This window comes from Etheostoma spectabile, unplaced genomic scaffold (genome assembly GCF_008692095.1).
Source record: "Etheostoma spectabile isolate EspeVRDwgs_2016 unplaced genomic scaffold, UIUC_Espe_1.0 scaffold00015909, whole genome shotgun sequence".
Lineage (NCBI taxonomy): Eukaryota > Metazoa > Chordata > Actinopteri > Perciformes > Percidae > Etheostoma > Etheostoma spectabile.
The window spans coordinates 1-8,809 of NW_022604070.1; the positions used below are offsets into that span (position 1 = coordinate 1).

General features: G+C 43.6%; 1 long non-coding RNA gene across 1 annotated transcript; it reads left to right on the forward strand.

Annotated features, from left to right (window-relative positions):
• Positions 1-1,450: 1,450 nt before the first annotated feature.
• Positions 1,451-8,217, forward strand: LOC116679489 (uncharacterized). Its single transcript, XR_004329503.1, has 3 exons — positions 1,451-2,056; positions 7,771-7,775; positions 8,181-8,217. It is a non-coding gene; the product is annotated as an uncharacterized LOC116679489 (long non-coding RNA).
• Positions 8,218-8,809: the final 592 nt, after the last annotated feature.

Here is an 8,809-nt window from a genome sequence, read left to right on the forward strand (position 1 = left end):
CGTTTATCGAAGTGAAGAAAATCCCAAATCGACAGCTTTGACATTTCCATTCATACTTTTCCCGGTTTTAACTTTTTTTTCACTCGGACCACGAGACAAAATAGGAGTTCACTCGCAAAGCGCAATGTGCAAAATATTTGCTTTTCCTCGAGTGCAACGTTTCCGCGATCGTTGGCAACCAAAGTCTCGATCGAGACTAAAATGTGATTAATTCCACAGCCCTACCAGATCGTTAACGGCTCAGGAAAATACACGATGGTCGTAATCGGTGCCTCTGAACCAGGCCTGCACGATTCGGGGGAAATATGAATCACGTCGTTTTTGCTTAGAATTGATATCACGAGTCGCTGCCACGATGGTTTTTTGACCACAACAAAACAAATTGGCCGAACCAGACACGTTTTTTTGGCATCTACAGCATCACCAAAAACCTGTGAACACGGATGACACATGATAGAGAGACACAGAGGCTTCAATGCAGAGGGGGGGGGGGGGCATTGCAGCGCTTTAAAATACATATCTTATACTCAGAACAAACTGACTAACCCCAACTTGGGGTTAAAACCGGGCGTTATCCGTGCAGTGTCTGCCAGCGGATGGAAAGACGTTTCCTCATCGGTCTTCCATCGTGGCCTAACGTTGCTGTGCAGGAACCCGGTCTACAGCGTGGCCTTTCTCTGTCGGTCCATCCGTCCGTCTGCCTGACCACGATGTGTCCGTCACCACGGCCTCACGCGGCTTTTTATATAAACCTTTACCTTCATCTTTAAAGGTCCCATGACATGAAAATGTCCCTTTTATGAGTTTTCTTTTTACATTAATATGTGATATATCAGATACAGTATTAGGGGACCACTAAGGTCTATATAAAAGAGACTAGAGATACAGTATTAGGGGACCACTAAGGTCTATATAAAGAGACTTCAGATACAGTATTAGGGACCACTAAGGTCTATATAAAGAGACTTCAGATACAGTATTAGGGGACCACTAAGGTCTATATATAGAGACTTCAGATACAGTATTAGGGGACCACTAAGGTCTATATAAAAGAGACTTCAGATACAGTATTAGGGGACCACTAAGGTATATATAAAGAGACTTCAGATACAGTATTAGGGGACCACTAAGGTCTATATAAAGAGACTTCAGATACAGTATTAGGGGACCACTAAGGTCTATATAAAAGAGACTTCAGATACAGTATTAGGGGACCACTAAGGTCTATATAAAAGAGACTTCAGATACAGTATTAGGGGACCACTAAGGTCTATATAAAAGAGACTTCAGATACAGTATTAGGGGACCACTAAGGTCTATAAAAGAGACTTCAGATACAGTATTAGGGGACCACTAAGGTCTATATAAAAGAGACTTCAGATACAGTATTAGGGGACCACTAAGGTCTATATAAAAGAGACTTCAGATACAGTATTAGGGGACCACTAAGGTCTATATAAAAGAGACTTCAGATACAGTATTAGGGGACCACTAAGGTCTATATAAAGAGACTTCAGATACAGTATTAGGGACCACTAAGGTCTATATAAAAGAGACTTCAGATACAGTATTAGGGACCACTAAGGTCTATATAAAAGAGACTTCAGATACAGTATTAGGGGACCACTAAGGTCTATATAAAACCATCCAAAGAGACCATGTCATGGGACCTTTAACCCTGCCGTCTGTAGATGTCAGCTGACGTTCCCATTTATTTCAAATAGAGTTTAGAGTTTGAGTTTCAAATTTAAATGCCACCAAAACAAGCTGTGAAAGACGATAAAAAGACGGTACCCAGAGACGTAGAAATACATTCAGAGCTGCAGACCGACAGGGTCCTGTCCCCCGTCCCCGTCCCCCCCCGCCTGCTTCAGTGAGCGTAGCTCCCCCTGGATGCCGAACATGTAAATATAAAGGTATGTTCCCCACGTTGACCGCGCCATGTGGCATGGCTGTGCAGCCTGCGTCCAGAGAGAGGAAACGATAAAGATTGTCGTCTATTTTGATACCAGAGGAGACGTTTATTTTTGTAGCAAAGACACAGCAGCAGAGACTGGTACCCCCCCCCCCCTCCCCCCGCGGCCTGGTGACTCTCAGTGATTACTGAACACACACACTCTCACACACACACACACACACACACACGCTACGTAACAGTAACTTATTAACTTTAGTTTTACAGTTATTTTTGGAATTTATGGTCAATAAAGCTCATTTATAGGAAATTATACCTAATGTTTGAGTTAGAAAAGCAGAAATTAGGAATTATTGAGACTAAAATTAAAGGAATGGATGTTGATGATAATCACAGACTGGAATATGTCAACTTTTACTCAATACTATTTCAACCACACTTCCATTTGTTTTACAATGCTATAAAATAGAATAAGACCCAAAATTAATGAAAGTAGAGATTTGTACTTGGCAAAGAGCGTTGGAATCAATCATGTTATTTTGGGGAATTAAAAAGAACATTGATAGAGGACAACATGAGGACGACATGAGGACAACATGATGGCAACATGAGGACAACATGAAGACAACATGGGGACAACGTCAGGACAACATGGGGACAACATGAGGACAACATGGGGACAACATGAGGGCAACATGGGGACAACATGAAGATAACATGGGGACAACATGAGGGCAACATGGGGACAACGTCAGGACAACATGGGGACAACATGAGGACAACATGGGGACAACATGAGGGCAACATGGGGACAACATGAGGGCAACATGGGACAACATGAAGACAACATGGGGACAACATGAGGGCAACATGGGGACAATATGGGGACAACATGAAGACAACATGGGGACAACATGAGGACAACATGAAGACAACATGGGGACAACATGAGGACAACATGAGGGCAACATGAAGACAACGGGACAGCATGAAGACAACTATTAGTCAAAAATAATTCATAAGTTCTGCTTTTTTAACTCAAATATTTGGTATAATTCTAAATAAATGAGTTGTTATTCAGCATGAATTCCAACAAGCAGTGAAACCAGTGAGGTGGTGGTGGTGAAAAAAAAAAAAAAGGCTGAAAAAGGGACAAAAATGTCAAATCTTTGTCTGTTTTTGACCCCTGAGGACGCCACGAGGGTTCAGTATTTCCTTCCCGATCTCCATCTCTTCCTCCCTCGTCAGTCTCCTCCGAGTCCAGTTGCCGAGGCAACAACGACAGTAGTTGGTGGCGTGGATCGATGGAGGACGAGCGCTGCGTATTTAGTGAAGATGGTGGATTTGTTTCCGATACTCAGTGAACGACGTCGTAATTAAACTCACCTGCGTCGTGTTTTCAGCTTTACTCTCACGTCACGTCTGCACGGTTTCTCCTCCCGTTTTCATGTGACGCCACAGACGTGAAAGGGAATCAAACCCTCAACCCTTTACCTTGTAGAGACTGAGGCTGCGGCGGCACGTTGGTCCCACGTGTTCGGTGGGTATCCAACTCCAAATCCTACCGTTATCAGCCCAACGGTGTCCGTAGCAACAAGAAACGGAAGTTGTGACTCGTTTTATTTTTTGTTTTTTTTAAAGGTCCCCATGACCTGAAAACTTCTCTTTATGAGGTTTTTTATCGTTAATATGCGTCCCTGTGGAGAGAAATGGAGAGAGGTGTATTGTGTGTGTGTGTGTGTGAGAGAGATTGTGTGTGCGTGTGTGTGTGTGTGTGTGAGAGATTATGTGTGTGTGTTTGTGTGTACGTGTATGAGAGATTGTGTGTGCGTGTGATTGTGTGTGTGAGAGATTGTGTGCGTGTGTGTGTGTGAGTGAGTGTGTGTGTGTGTACGTGTATGAGAGATTGTGTGAGTGTGTTTGTGTGTACGTGTATGAGAGATTGTGTGCGTGTGTGTGTGTACGTGTATGAGAGATTGTGTGTGTGTGATTGCGTGTGTGAGAGATTGTGTGCGTGTGTGTGTGAGTGAGTGAGTGTGTGTGTGTGTGAGTGAGTGTGTGTGTGTGTACGTGTATGAGAGATTGTGTGTGTGTGTTTGTGTGTACGTGTATGAGAGATTGTGTGTGCGTGTGATTGTGTGTGTGAGAGATTGTGTGCGTGTGTGTGTGTGTGAGTGAGTGTGTGTGTGTGTACGTGTATGAGAGATTGTGTGAGTGTGTTTGTGTGTACGTGTATGAGAGATTGTGTGTGTGTGTACGTGTATGAGAGATTGTGTGTGTGTGATTGCGTGTGTGAGAGATTGTGTGCGTGTGTGTGTGAGTGAGTGATTGTGTGTGTGTGAGAGAGATTGTGTGCGTGTGATAGTGTGTACATGTATGAGAGATCGTGTGTGTGTATGTGTGTGAGAGAGATTGTTTGCGTGTGTTAGTGTGTACTTGTATGAGAGATTGTGTGTGTGTGAGAGAGATTGTGTGCGTGTGTGTGTGTGTGTGTGTGTGTAAACCCAGACCTGGGTATCCGGCTCTGTTTTTGAGCAAAAAGCTCAGATGGGCTGATCTGGGCTCTGGCCCCTTATGACCTCATAAGGGGCCAGAGCCCAGATCCGTATTTTACGCGATGGGAGTGAGAACGCGTTGAGCTTCAACAGAAATAACAGGTTTTTGTAAATCACTTCCAAAATAAATCTTTCACCAAGACGCGTTGAAAAGATTTGGGACCCTTCGTGTCACCGCAAGTTATGACGTCTGGTTGGTTCTTTGTTTTCTTCCTCGCAGCCCATTGGCTGTTGTCCCGGGATGCTGCGTTTTGATTGGCTACTCAGCCGTTGTTGTTGTTGATGCACTTTAATTCGGTTTCTCTGGAAGGTTCTGGAAACGTCTCTTTTTAGTTTTTTCAAAGATTATTTTTTTGGGGGGTTTCAGCTATTATTTTTTTGACAGGACAGTTAGGGGAGAAAGGGGGAGGGGGGGCGGCGGGGGGGGGGATCACAGGTCGGATTCGAACCCTGGACCTCCGCGTCGAGGCCTAAACCTGTAGTCCCCGTGCGCCCGCTCTACCGCTGAGCCACCCCGGCCACCTGGAAACATCTCGTCTTGCCTTTTTTACAACCGTAACCGTCGTGTTGCCTTCGGGTCCCGTTTTTAAAAGTTGTTCATTTTATACCCGACATAAAGGAAGTCGAAATACGGGTGAAAACTGTTGGAAAAAGGCGGCAAAATCAAAAATACAGAAACTTCATAAAAAAAAACTTTGGCTTCTCGTCTTCTTTCTCGTCTTCTTTCCCACGTCCGATTTTTTTTTTTTGTTTTTTTTGTTTTTTTGTTCCTTTAACACTTTCTTTCTTCAGTTTTCACTCGTCTTTCCTCAACTCGTTCCATGTTTTGGAAGTTGTTGATTTTTGTGCGAAGGCGTTGAAAATAAAAGGATCTGGAAAACGTTTCCTGGTGCATTTTGACCTGTAAACCGTAACGTCTGTAGACCTAACGCCGTGTACCGTGCTGTGGAAGTTTCTGTTCAGCGAGGGAGGAATTTGTGAATGAAGGAGAGACCTTGTTGAAACAAAAATAAAGACAGGCTGGAGACTGGATTAAAAGTTTAGATATTCGGTGAAAGAGTTTAATTATTTTCTCGAGAGAACAATCAAACAAAGTGACGAGAATGGCAGTTCACAATGCAACAGAGTAACAAGGTGACACCACACATTCTGGTGTCCGTGTAACACTCGGCCGACCCTTTTATCCTCTTCTGCCCCCTGAGGAAAGCCCTATCACGTTGAGAGAAAAACCCTTTGATTCTAAACAAAACCCTTCATCTCATTCTTCAGACCTGACGGAGCCAGTCGCTGTCTCTGTCCTTATGGTTATTGCGTCAGCAGATGGCTGCCGATGTCGTTTCTACCTTACCGTACGTTCACACCGCCACCGACTTGAGCGTCTAAAGTTACCGGAAGTCATTCACTTTCAACGGAAGCTTCTCTCGGCTGCAAGGAGCGGCAAATCTGTCGGCGTCGCGTTTTGGCCGTTTTGGGCGTTTTGAGCGTGTTGAGCGTCAATCTGAAAGTTGAAATTTTTCAACTTTATGGTAATGAGCTATGACGCGGTTCAGCGGCAAGCAGCGGCTAACGCCGGCCGCCAATCGGAATATAGACGTCCTTCACGCTGGCTGGTCCTGGAGAAACATACGATGTAATCTTTGGTTCCTACCAAAACATTAATTCTGAGGACAAGCTCATAATCGCCGTTGCTGGGTTACCTTTCGTTTATAATATAACGTTGTTTGTACATAGGAACAAGTTAACGTTACCTGCCGGTCACATCCGCTCACAGTGAAGTCCTGCACGGGTCCCTAGGTTAGTCTGGATCACTAGGTTAGTCTGGATCACTAGATCAGTCCGGCGGCTGCTCGCTCTGCCTGCACGCCGCTACGGCTCAGCGGCTAACGAGCGAGCTAACTGCTAACAGACCCCGTTGCGACCAATTAATACAACTTCTGTCATTATATATGTAATGTATAAAGGTTTCTAGTGTCAGTGTATTACATTATATATGTAATGTATAAAGGTTTCTAGTGTCAGTGTGTTGGCCGTGGCTGCGTGCGCTTCTCCCGGTCGAACAGAAAACGCCGCCACGTCAGAGCGGCCAAAGCGTCGCTAAGCTTCCCCGTACTTTTTGACAAGCGTCTTTGGCGGGGCGGCCGGAGCTTTTTTGCAGCTCAAGTCGGTGGCGGTGTGTACGTACGGTTAGAAGTTTAAGAGATTTATCTTTTCCATAGATTAGTTCCGTTTCTGACCCAGAGTTTGGGCGTCGTGACCCTTTGCCGATCTTACGGGCGCCTGCATCTGTTCGCCATTTGCTTATCCCGGTGATAAACGGGGTCACACCAGTTGCCGTCCCTGGGGACTGAGGGCCCTAAAACAGGAGGAGGTGTCGTAGGAGGCAGTCACGTTGTTTATGAGGCGAGGGCGAACTAGGGAGACACAGGAAGGAGACATTGTGGGGATTTAACCTAAAAACACAGATGACTTTTACGTAGGAAGTGAATAAGCACAGAGATAAGCAGTCCTTGCCTACGTGGAGAATCATTGTCTATGTAATGTTATGTATATCATAAATACATATGATATATATATAGTAGTGGGGGGGGGCGAGACGCTTACTCCACGAGACGAGACACATCACGAGATTGGGTTCACGAGAACGAGACGAGATTTTTTTTTTTAATTTAAAGAAATCCTCGATGAAATATATGAATGGAAAATAGTTTTTTTATTCAACTGAAAAATCACAAAATGCCAAAAGTGCATTTTGAAATCAACTATTAATGATGAATGTTATTTAACTTCTTTTTTTTTTTTTACTATTTTAATGAATTAAATGCAGTAAAGTACAATTTCACACGAGAAATCTAACTCCTAACTCCTAACAAACGATTTAAAAGTGGCGGGGGGGATCTTCGACAGTAATTTCACGCTCCATCACGCTGACGTCACATCGCCTCACGAGACAACTTTTCACCTCGACGAGAAATCTCGTCACGTTTTAATCTCGCGAGATCTCGTAAAACGAGATCTCGTCACACCCTTAATATATAGATATAGATATAATATGTGCGTCCTGAGCCACGTAATCCCACTCGGATTATACATTTTAATCTTCCAGATGTTCTCATTTCGAAGAACAAACGACAAAATTGACGCAAAGCCTGATTTTTAGGTTGATTTGAATCAATTTCATACACATTATATATTCTTCTTCTGGTGTTGCGTTAATCCATAGATGTAAAGATTAAAACTGGGCCTTTTCCAAATTATTAATTCATTTATTTTAATTTTTTTTTTTTGCGCTTTTTTCTGAAGATTTTGTTGCCTTTTTGGGAGTTTTTTTTTTTTGGAGAGTTTTTGCCAGTTTGTCCAAAGTTTTGGTTTTCAATTTTTTTTTTTTTAACTTTTTTTTGTCTAAAAATTTAAGATTTTTCTTGATTTTTCTCCCTTCCTCAATCAATGCACACACACACACACACACACACACACACTCACACTTTCACACACACACTCACACTTTCACACACACACACACACACTCTCTCTCTCTCTCTCACATCACACTCACACACTCTCACACACACACACACACTCTCTCTCTCTCTCTCTCACACTCACACTCTCTCACACACACACACACACACACTCTCTCTCTCTCACACTCACACTCAACACACACACACTCTCTCTCTCTCACACTCACACTCTCTCACACACACACACAGTCACACACACACACACACACACACAGTCACACACACACTCACACACACACACACGGTTAAGCCCTTGATTATTTCCGGATCCTTCCAGAGAGACGGGGAAAAGTTGAGACGGTCTGATGCGTCTGTAGTCATGGTTACCCCTCTGCTGCTGTGACAACCGGGTGTGAAATGTTGTTGTTGTTGTTGTTGTTGTTGTTGTGTGTTTCTACGATGTTAATAGTTTTACAGAGCGTCTGTTTGTGCGGTTGTCCTGTGCACGCAAAAAACAAAAATACCCTCGTACACACGTGTAAATACGAGGCGGAGGGACGCCATGTTGTCTCTGTGTTCCAGTCAGTGCACGTGTTCTGATTCAGGAGTTTAAATAAAGTTTTAATGCAACAGTTTGGTTTTTTATTCGTGTGTGTGACTGTGAGAGATTGTGATTGTTATTGTGCGTGAGAGATTGTGTGTTTGTGTGTATGTGTGTGTGTGTAATAAATGTTAGAAATGTACAAACATAGGGTCTAATTTTGATAATAAATATTAGAAATGTGGGAACATAGGCACGCTCCCGTGAGACGCATCACTTCCTGGAGGAACTTGAAGTAAATAAATAAAAGACAGAAGACAAACCTCGTGAATCCCAG